This window comes from Budorcas taxicolor, chromosome 3, assembly GCF_023091745.1.
Source record: "Budorcas taxicolor isolate Tak-1 chromosome 3, Takin1.1, whole genome shotgun sequence".
NCBI classification, from domain to species: domain Eukaryota; kingdom Metazoa; phylum Chordata; class Mammalia; order Artiodactyla; family Bovidae; genus Budorcas; species Budorcas taxicolor.
In genome coordinates, this window is record NC_068912.1 from 27,012,524 (window position 1) to 27,024,263 (window position 11,740).

The following is an 11,740-nucleotide window of genomic DNA, read 5'->3' on the forward strand; positions in this document are numbered from 1 at the left end:
AAGGGCAGCATCAATAAGGAAAATAGATAATAATGCCTCACATATTAAGACCTCAGGAGGTAGGGAGGCTCCCAGGTTGAATTCAGTGGCTCAGTGATGCCTTGAAAGCCCTCCCCTCTTCCATGTGGGCCACCCTTAGACCTGACCTCAGTGTGGCTGGTGCAGTCCCAGGTTCTACACACAGATAACCCTGGGAAGCTAAGAAGAGAAATCATTCTTCCTATGATTCTCTCTCTCTTTTTAAACTTTTTATCTTGTACTGGAGTAGAGCCAACTAGCAATGTTGTGATGTTTTCAGGTGAACAGCAAAGGGACTCAGCCATGCATATACATGTATCCATTCTCCCCCAAATTCCCTTCCCATCCAGGCTGCCACAGAATGATGAGTGGAGTCTATGTTGCTCTTCAGTAGGACCTTGGTGGATATTCATATGAAATATCGCAGTGTATATACGTCCATCCCAAACTCCCTCTCTCTTCCTATTATCCTTTATCTGGCAACTATAAGAGCCTTCTCGAAGTCTGTAAGTCTGTTTCTGCTTTGTAAATAAGTTCATTTGTATAATTCCTTTTTTCAGTTCAGTTCAGTTGCTCAGTCTTGTCTGACTCCTTTTGACCCCATGAACTGCAGCACGCCAGGCCTCCCTGTCTATCACCAATTCCCGGAGTCCACCCAAACTCATGTCCATTGAGTCAGTGATGCCATCCAACCATCTCATCCTCTGTCATCCCCTTCTCCTCCTGCCCTCAATCTTTCGCAGCATTAGGGTCTTTTCAAATGAGTAAGCTGTTTGCATCAGGTGGGCAAAGTATTGGAGTTTCAGCTTCAGCATCAGTCCTTCCAATGAACACCCAGGACTGATCTCCTTTAGGATGGACTTGGATCTCCTTGCAGTTCAAGGGACTCTCAGGAATCTTCTCCAACACCACAGTTCAAAAGCATCAGTTCTTCGGTGCTCAGCTTTCTTCACAGTCCAACTCTCACATCCATAAATGACTACTAGAAAAACCATAGCCTTGACTAGATGGACCTTTGATGGCAAAGTAATGTCTCTGCTTTTTAATATGCTATCTAGGTTGGTCATAACTTTCCCTCCAAGGAGTAAACATCTTTTAATTTCATGGCTGCAGTCACCATCTGCAGTGATTTTGGAGCCCCCCAAAATAAATTCAGCCATTGTTTCCACTGTTTCTCCATCCATTTGCCATGAAGTGATGGGACCAGATGCCATGATCTTAGTTTTCTGAATGTTGAGCTTTAAGACAAATTTTTCACTCTCCTCTTTCACTTTCATCAAGTGGCTCTTTAGTTCCTCTTCACTTTCTGCCATAAGGGTGGTGTCATCTGCATATCTGAGGTTATTGATATTTCTCCTGGCAATGTTGACTCCAGCCTGTGCTTCATCCAGCCCACTATTTCTCATGATGTATCCTGCATAGTAGAAATTAAATAAGCAGGGTGACAATATACAGTCTTGATGTACTCCTTTTCCTACTTGGAATTAGTCTGTTGTTCCATGTCCAGTTCTAACTATTGCTTCCTGACCTCTATACAGGTTTCTCAAGAGGCAGGTCAGGTGGTCTGGTATTCCCATCTCTTGAAGGATTTTCCACAGTTTATTGTGATCCACACAGTCAAAGGCTTTGGCCTAGTCAATAAAGCAGAAATAGATGTTTTTCTGGAACTCTCTAGCTTTTCCCATGATCCAGCGGATGTTGGCAATTTGGTCTCAGGTTCCTCTGCCTTTTCTAAAGCCAGCTTGAACATCTGAAAGTTCACGGTTCACGTATTGCTGAAGACTGGCTTGGAGAATTTTGAGCATTACTTTACTAGCGTGTGAGATGAGTGTAATTGTGCAGTAGTTTGAGCATTCATTGGCATTGCCTTTCTTTGGGACTGGAATGAAAATGGACCTTTTCCAGTCCTGTGGCCACTGCTGAGTTTTCCACATTTGCTGACATACTGAGTGCAGCACTTTCACAGCATCATCTTTTAGGATTTGAAATAGCTCCACTGGAATTCCATCACCTCCACTAGCGTTGTTCATAATGGTGCTTTCTAAGGCCCACTTGACTTCACATTTCAGGATGTCTGGCTCTAGATGAGTGATCACACCATTGTGATTATCTGGGTCATGAAGATCTTTTTTGTACAGTTCTTCTGTGTATTCTTGCCACCTCTTCTTAATATCTTCTGCTTCTGTAAGGTCCATACCATTTCTGTCCTTTATCGAGCCCATCTTTGCATGAAATCTTCCCTTGGTATCTCTAATTTTCTTGAAGATATCTCTAGTCTTTCCCATTCTGTTGTTTTCCTCTATTTCTTTGCATTTATCGCTGAGGAAGGCTTTCTTATCTCTCCTTGCTATTCTTTGGAACTCTGCATTCAGATGCTTGTATCTTTCCTTTTCTCCTTTGCTTTTCGCTTCTCTTCTTTTCACAGCTATTTGTAAGGCCTCATTTCCTTTTAGATTCTGCATATAACGCATCTTGTCCAACGTTTCTCACTCTTTGTCTGAGCTATTTTATCTTATGAAGATCTTTTCTAAGAGACTGCTACCAGGTCTCCCCTCACATGTTACTGATCAGAAATTGCAACACATGTCCAGCCCAAAAACAATTGCTGGTAAAGGGTACAGAATTATCTTGATTGGCTCACACTAATTAAGATTCATAGCATTGATTGGGGAAAAGATACCCCCTGGGTTGAAGAACATGGCTGCCACAGAGCTGAACAAAACTGGCTTTTGTGTCACGGAGGAACTAAAAAACGGCTTTGTCTGGGCACTATAGTTCCCGCCAAAGTCACTTGACATTAAGGCTGTACAAATCCTGGCTCTCCCAGAATCCTGAGCTAGTCCTGGAAAGTAACGGGAAGGATGAGAACCTTAACTTCCCACAGATATATCATATAGTGGCCACCACTCATTTCTACACACCTCCTTCTTGAGCCTTCTAACACCTCTTCCCTTATCCTCAAGTTCAGCCAACGAGCTTGCTGAGGAAACATAAGCAGTGAAATTCCACATACTTCTGCCAACATCTGCTCACCAGTTTGCATCAGTGCCCATGTATTCTGCCTTTCCCCCTTGTTATGTATGGCCCATTCTTGTTCCCAGCTAAGGCCGATGCCTTTACTTATACCTTGCATCTCAGGAACATCGTGTAGCAAATCTGTCTCCTGCATCACTTAATTTTCCTCTCTCCCCCAAATCATCCCCATCCATAAACAACATGCTCCCAACCTTAAGACGTCCTCCTTGACTGCACACCCTTCTACCTCTATGAATGCATTTCCCTATTTTTCTTTATCTCAGAATCTCTCAACGGGGATGTCTATGGCCATGGCTCCAATTCCTCTCTTCCCACTCCCTCTTCAACTCCTTGTAAGCAGGCTGCTACTTACCACTCCACTAAAGACATTCCTTGACTAAATCCAATGATCAGTTCTCAGCCCTCATCTTATTGAATCAGCTAGCAGTGTTTGACATAATTGATTTCTTCTTTCTACCAGTAACAACATCTGTTATTTGGCTCCCAGTACACCATTCATGCCTGGTTCTTCTCCTTTTGCACCAGTTGATCCTTCTCAATCACATTGGCAACTCCTTTTCCTTGCTAGATGTTCTGGTGTCCCAAGGCTCAGTCCTTGGACTCCTCCCCTTCTCTACCTATATTCACACCCTTAGTGCTTTTATCAGTCTCATGGCGTTAACTACTGTTGATAATGCTGGTGATTCTCAAGATGTGTTTGCAGCCTGGAAATCCCTTGGATTCTAGACTCAGCTGCCTACTTGACATCCCAATTTGAATGTCTATGCCTGTGTGATAAAAGTGAAAGAGGAGAGTGAAAAAGTTGGCTTAAAGCTCAACATTCAGATAACGAAGATCATGGCATCTGGTCCCATCACTTCATGAGAAATAGATGGGGAAACAGTGTCAGGCTTTATTTTTGGGGGCTCCAGAATCACTGCAGATGGTGACTGCAGCCATGAAATTAAAAGATGTTTACTCCTTGGAAGGAAAGTTATGACCAACCTAGATAGCATATTAAAAAGCAGAGACATTACTTTGCCGACAAAGGTCTGTCTAGTCAAGGCTATGGTTTCTCCAATAGTCGTGTCTGGATGTGAGAGTTGGACTGTGAAGAAAGCTGAGCGCCAAAGAATTGATGCTTTTGAACTGTGGTGTTGGAGAAGACTCCTGAGTGTCCCTTGGACTGCAAGGAGATCCAACCAGTCCATTCTAACGGAGATCAGTCCTGGGTGTTCGTTGGAAGGACTGATGCTAAAGCTGAAACTCCAGTACTTTGGCCACCTCATGTGAAGAATTGACTCATTGGAAAAGACTCTGATGTTGGGAGGGATTGGGGGCAGGAGGAGAAGGGGATGACAGAGGATGAGATGGCTGGATGGCATCACTGACGCGATGGACATGAGTCTGAGTGAACTCCGGGAGTTGGTGATGGACAGGGAGGCCTGGCGTGCTGCGATTCATGGGGTCGTAAAAAGTTGGACACGACTGAGTGACTGGACTGAACTGAACTGAACTGAACTGATGCGATTTTGAGTACTAAGTTGCTTCAGTCGTGTCTGCCTGTGACCCTGTGGACCATGACTGTGACCCTATGGACCATAGCCTGCCCAGCTCCTCTGTCCGGGATTCTCAAGGCAAGAATACTGGAGTGGGTTGTCATGCCCTCCTCCAAGGGATCTTTCCAACCCAAGGATTGAACCTGCATCTCTTATGTCTCCTGGATTGGCAGGTGGGTTCTTTACCATTCATGCCACCCATAAGACATTTCAAATTTCACAAGATTGTACCAGTTAACTGTGGCTCATCAGAAACCCTAAAGCTTAGTGGCTGGACCAATGGGTCATTCATGAGACTCAAGTGCTCTGGAGACTTCACTGGGACTGGATGGCTTAAGATGCCCTCACTTCTATGTCTCGCCATTATTTGGAGCTCTTTGTTGTCCTCCCTATGCCTCTGCAGCAGGGCAGCCTGGGCTTCTTACATGTCTGAGATAGTCTTCGAAGAGGGCAAGCTCCAGTGTACAAGCCTCCACACGTGACTCACTGGGACTATTGAGGCAATAGTCTCTCACAATGTCCAAAACAAAATTCATAGCATTCACTCAAAAGGGCAATTTCATCTGGGCCCGGAATCTTACAGACATTCTAGCACTCCTTCCTTATTTTCACACTCCTCATGGAATCCATCATCAAAATTGTGTCAGCTTCTCCTTAAAAAGATATATCCCGAATCCAACATACTTCTCATCACCTCCTTTCTACCACTGGGTCAAGTCTACCGCCATCTCTCACCTGAACTACTGCACTGGACTCTAACTGGTTTCCCTGCTGCCATTCTGACCCCACTGGTTTATTTTCAACCCATCAGCCCAAGCACTGCTATTAAAATCTTCATCAGACTGTATCACTCCTCCCCATAAAACTCTCCCAAGTTTTTACAACGGTCAACAAGTCCCTGCATGGCTGCACTGCCTGCCACCCCTGCTCCCTCCTGCACACACGCACTTTTACCTCTCTGACCTCATTCCATTATTCTCCCATCCCCATTTAACTGCAGCCACACCAGCCTCTTGGATGCTTCTCAACCGCACCTGGTGCACTCTGGCCTCAAGGCCTCTGCACTTACCGTCCCCCCGCCCAGAATATTCTTCCTTCAGACACCCATAGGCTGGGCTCGTTAACCTCCTTCAGTGCTTTATTTTAACATCACTATTGGTTGTTCAATTTAAAATTGCAATCCCACCTTCCATCTCCCACTCCAGCACTCTTATCCCCTCCCTGGCTTTATTCTTTTCACAGACCTTGTCATCATCTGACATCCTATTTTACTTACTTGTTTCTCATTTCTCTCTTCCTCCTAGAAAGTTAACTCAGTGAGACTGGAATCTTGTTGCTGTCGGTTTTGTTCCCCCAGCACCTGGAACAGAGCCTGGGATTTAGTAGGTGTCTAATCATGAGCGCTGAAGAATTGATGCTTTTGAACTGTGGTGTTGGAGAAGACTCTTGAGAGTCCCTTGGACTGCAAGGAGATCCAACCAGTCTATTCTGAAGGAGATCAGCCCTGGGATTTCTTTGGAAGGAATGATGCTAAAGCTGAAACTCCAGTACTTTGGCCACCTCATGTGAAGAGTTGACTCATTGGAAAAGACTCTGATGCTGGGAGGGATTGGGGGCAGGAGGAGAAGGGGACGACAAAGGATGAGATGGCTGCATGGCATCACTGACTCAATGGATGTGAGTCTGAGTGAACTCCGGGAGTCGGTGATGGACAGGGAGGCCTGGCGTGCTGTGATTCATGGGGTCGCAAACAGTCGGACACGACTGAGTGACTGAACTGAACTGAACTGAATCATATTTGTTAAATGACTGAATTCACTGAGCATTTACTACATGCTACAGATTGCAGACAGCGTCTTATCCTTGAACTCTCTGTGCTGACCCTGTAAACGAAGCATGACAAGAGCTCCTCTTATCTCAATTTTGCAGACGAGGAAACTTTTTTCTTGCATTTTCTTACAGATCAGAAGTGGGGCTGGCAGTTCTGGGGCCCTCTGGGCAGCATCTCTGTGGGGGTGAGTCTTCCGACCGCCTTGCTGGAGTCCCATGGCTATTCTAAATCTGCAGTGTGCAAGGGAAAAAGAAGGAAGAAGAGAAGGAAAAGGAGGAAGAGGAGAACAAGAAAGCATCCAGAGAGAAAGGGATGAAGGAGGTGGTGGATGTGGTGGAGTCCGGAGCCATCCAACTGCCTCTTGCCTGGAGAGTAGGACACAGGACCACCAGGGAAGAGCCACAGGAGGAGGACTCATGCGTACTCCCTTCCGTGTCTGCAGCTCGTGGTGCTTCTTTCAAAGCTGTCAGCAAGATCTGTCCTGGTTTTCCTTCACGGTAAGGACTGGATTCCTAGGTTGAAAATAAGCCTTTGAATAAGCAGCAGTGGCTGAACTTTGAGAACAAATCTGACCCACCCCTTCTCCGTTCCCAGGAGGCTTTGCTCTTTACCCTCCCCCTCCCCACAGCGGGCCTCAGGAAAGATTAAGCCTCCCTCAGATCTGGGGTGGAGCTTGCAAGGGTTGTCAGCCCCCACCACAGCACAGACCAAAATGGCTCTGCGGTGGGTGAGGATGAAAGAGAACCTTTGGGCTGGCTGACATCTGGCAGCCAGGAGTGGGCTGTGGGCTGGGAGAGCCCAGCTGAATTCCACAGGGCGGCCATTGTTGCAACGGAGGGTACTTTGGTCTTGTGACTGATACACACACGCACACATTAAAAGATAAAAAAAATTTTTTTAAACAGTCTAGGACCAAGACAGATGGCTGCGGTTGATAGTGTCTGGAGAAAAACAGCAACTACTGTGTTTGGGTTATCATATGACATCTCACAAAGAAAGGGGCTTTGTTCTATGATTGGTTTCTTTAGTCAATTAAATGTGTAATATCTGCCATGAGGTCCCTGCTGTTTAAGTAGAGATACTGCAGATGTATGCCTCAGACACATGTGCGATTACTTAAGGGTCTCTTTCTTTCTTTTTTCCTTTTTTTCTTTGTCTCTCCCTTTCTTTGTCTCTTCTTTTCTTTCCCTTCTGCTTCTTCCTTCATTCCTCCTGCTTCCCTATCTTTCTTCTTTGGTTCATTCTTTCTTTTTCAAGTTCTTTTCTTCCCTTTCTGCTGCCCCCCATTCCCCTTGTCCAAAAATAGACAATTATAAGTGAAGAAAAGTAGGGAAAGAGGACAGGGGGTCATAGAAGTGGTGTGGAAATCACAAGTGATTATGAAGGAAGCTTGCTAACATCCATGTTTGGTAATTTGTGCTGTGAACTTAAAACACATATGTGGGCTCCTAAACATAGGACATTTGGGTGTCAGCTTAAGCCAAAGCCTTATTGGAGATGCTGTCCTTCATTGAGTCCCAAGGGCCATGAGGTCTGGACTAGGCGAAACTTGGGAATTCCAGGGAAACGGGCAGTGGAAGAGGGTAGAGGGGGCAGAGGGTATATGGCCCTTGCCAGGGGACTGTGTGGATGGAACTAAAGAGGAGGCTCTTGGGCACAAGTGGAAACAAAAAAGCTGGGACTTCCCTGATTGCCCAGAGGTTAAGAACCCACCTGCCAATGCAGGGGACACAAGGTTCAATCCCATCCAGGAAGATTCCACACACCACGAGGCAATTAAGCCCATGGCTACAGCTACTGAGCCCAGGCGCCTAGAGCCAGTGCTCTGAAATGAAATGAGAAGCCCACACACCTTATTTAGAGAGCAGCTCCTGCTCACTGCCGCTAGAGATAGTCTATGGACAACAATCAAGACCCAGCACAGCCAAAAATAAATACAGAAAAAATTTTTTTAATCTTAAAAAAAGAAAGGACAGAAGGCATGAAAACAGAAAGGAACACACAGCTTTTTTGGGGGGGGAAGGGTTACACTGCAAGGGGGATCTTAGTTTCCTGACCAGACATTGAACCCATGCCCACTGCATTAGAAAGTACAGAGTCTTAACCAGTGGACCACCAGGGAAGTCCATCGAAAATGCAGGTTTACAAGATGCTTTCCAGGTTACCAGTTGCACATGGAAAGTGGGGAGTCTAAAATCAATCCCTACTTTCTGACTTACACGATCGAGTGAAAAGTAATATCTTTAACCGAGGAAATTGATGAGAAAAAAAATAAAAAGTTTAGAAGGTAAAATAATGAGCTAAGTTTGGGGCATGTTCAGTCTAAGGTCTGGTGACATCCAGGCAGAACATCTCAAAAGGCAGTTGGCTTCATAGGGATAACGCTCAGAAAAAAGAACTGGGCTGAAAATTACAATTAGGAAGTTGTCTACTGAGAGAGAAGGAGAGACCATGTGTGGATGGGGAGAACAGGGTCATATAGAGAGTACACAGGGGTAGGGAATTATTCTGACATTTTCCTCACATCCCATGCCCAATCCATCAGGAAGAGCTGTCAACTCTCCTTTCAAAGTATATCCCAAATTCACTTGGGGCTTCCCTGGTGGTACAGTGGTAAAGAATCTGCCTGCCAATGCAGGAGACTCAAGAGACGCAGGCTCAATCCCTGGGTCCTTGGAGAAGGAAATGGCAAACTACTCCAATACTCTTGCCTGGAAAATTCCACGGACAGAGGAGCCTGGCGGGCTACAGCCCATGGGGTCACAAGGAGTGGGACATGACTTAGCGACTAAACAACAAGCACTTCTCACCACCTCCATCTCCCCCACCCTAGACCAAGCCTCCATCATCTCTCACCTGGACCTTGCAATGATCTAATTGGTCTCTTGTGTCTACTTTTCCTTCCCTAGAGCCTATTTCCTATACAACCAAACTAACCTTTAAAAATGTAAATTAAATCATGTCACTTTAATGCTGTAAACCTTCCAATAGTTTCTCTTGACACATGGAATAAAAGACAAATTCTCAGAACTTCCCTGGTGGCCCAGTGGTTAAGACTGTCCTTCCAATGCAGGGAGCAAAGTTTTGATCCCCTGGTCAGGGAGCTGAGATCCCATATGCCAAATGGCACAGCCAAAAATTCTAAAAAAAAAAAACAAACCCGCAACATAAAATTCCCAACCCCCTTGTGAACTGCCTGGGCCTCCTTTCCTGTACTCAACCTTTCTCTCTATCATGCTCACTCTGCTTCTGCCACACTGATTTTTTTCTCTCAAATCTGCCACAGGACCTTTGCATTTGTTTTCCTCTCAGCCTGGGCTGCTCTTTCTCTAGATCTTTTTACAACCTCCAGTTCTCTGACAAAATTTTCAAGTTTTCATTTTATTTTTTGAGAAAAGTAAGCATAGTTATTCTATTGGCTATGTCAGATAACTCCAATATCTTAAGGATTTGTGGATCTGTTTTAGTTTTCTGCTGATTCTCACTCATATGGTGTTATTTTCTGCTTATTCCTGATTACATGTGGGAGATGTCACTTTAAGATAATTGAGGCCCAAAGTGATAGGATCTGAAAGGATTTTCATTTGCTTCTACAAGCTGCCCGGTGCTGGTCTCCATCTGTAACGCCTTTAACAGAAGTTCGAGGTCTCCCCAGCTTCAAGCTCAAAGCCCCCACCTTCTTCTTGAGCTTTGGTGTTTGTCTCCCTTGGCTTATGAGGCCACCAAAATCTCAGCTCAGTTTGGCAGATGTTTACTGCGCATTCACAGGTATCCTCAGAATAACAATGGCTCTGAGTAGCGGTTATCTTTTTCTCCTACCTTTTGCCTAGTAATTCCTTGCCACTTTGATAACTCTATTTTTAATACTATTTGAACTTTGTCCGGGCATTTTAGTTGACTGTGGGAACTTTGGTCCAGATGTCCTGGTCTGACACCAAAAGCGGGAGTCCTTCTCTGACCTCTTTCCTGAGTCAATTCCTCCTTCAGATCTCCATGCAGGTATCATTTCTTCAGAGAAGCCTTTCACAGACCCCATGGGAAATAGTCATCCCCATCCCTGAACTCTCTGCTTTATTTTTCTTCATAGAACTTATTATCACCTGACATTGGTCACATATGTATCTGCTTACTTGTTTACTGCCTCTCTCTGACTGGAATTTACTTACTCATTCATTCAACAAATATTTATTGAGTACATTCTTTGTGGCAGCCATTACGCTAGGCGTTGAAGCAGACGCTAGAGGACAAGGCAGACCAGATTCCAGCCCACGGGGAGCTTACATTCTCAGGAGAAAACAGACCATGAATGGAAAAATCAAAGCAATGTAAATCCCCCTGAGGATAAATGTAAATTCCCCTGCTTTCTCTAACACTTCAGGGCATAGAACAGTGCTTTATGTTAACTGAATATGTGCTACATTAAAAAAAAAAAATCCTTGTCCCAATGTTATTTTTAAGTATTATTTAATCCCTGGTGTTTCAACTGTATTGTTGGTTGGCTGCTTTTTTCCTCATAAATATGTAGCATTTGAAGCGTATAAAGGGTTAAATAGACTTGTGTGTCAGCCTGGAAATATAATCACCATTTATTATTTCACTCTTACGGGGAAATATGTTCTGAGTTTCAAATAATTAACTTCCAAGTGAACTTTTGGAAACTGTCAGCTGGGCTCATATATATTTGGGTGAGATTTGCCAATGTCTTTGCACTCTTTTATAGAAACAGGCTACATGCCAGACAGATCAGGCCAAACAGCCTGGGTGATCAGTGGAATAACAGATGTCTCAGAAAGAGCACCCCCACATCCAGAAGGCTCTGTTCTGCTCTAAGCTCATGGTCCGTCTCATTCTTTGAATCTTAGGTCTCTGGTGACACACCTTCCCCTGTAGGAGACAGAGGCTCTATGATCAAACTAACATTGTTTTTTACACCACAGAGGCCAAGCCAAATTCTTTAGAGTCTTCTACCTGGGCAACAGCACGCTTGAAAGTGGCAGCCAGCCCTGGCAGCAAGCCTGGCTGCCCTGGGACACTGAGAGAGTGAGAGAGAGATTGGGGTCAGACAATCTAGCTCAGAGGAATCGCTCCAACACGAGTGCCATGGCATTCAGCCTGAGCTCAGAATCTTTGCCTGCCCACAGGCGCTGGGTTATTTCCATTCTTTACCAAACGGACGGAATGCAGAGAGAGAAAAGCACAGGCGGTGAGCCAGAACTGAGTGTAAAAGGCCCATCTAAGGCTGTTGTTGGGTTAAAAAAACAATTAGGATTTGCTGAGACTTTTGGAAAGGAGGAATGGAGAGCAATGAAATGCTCAA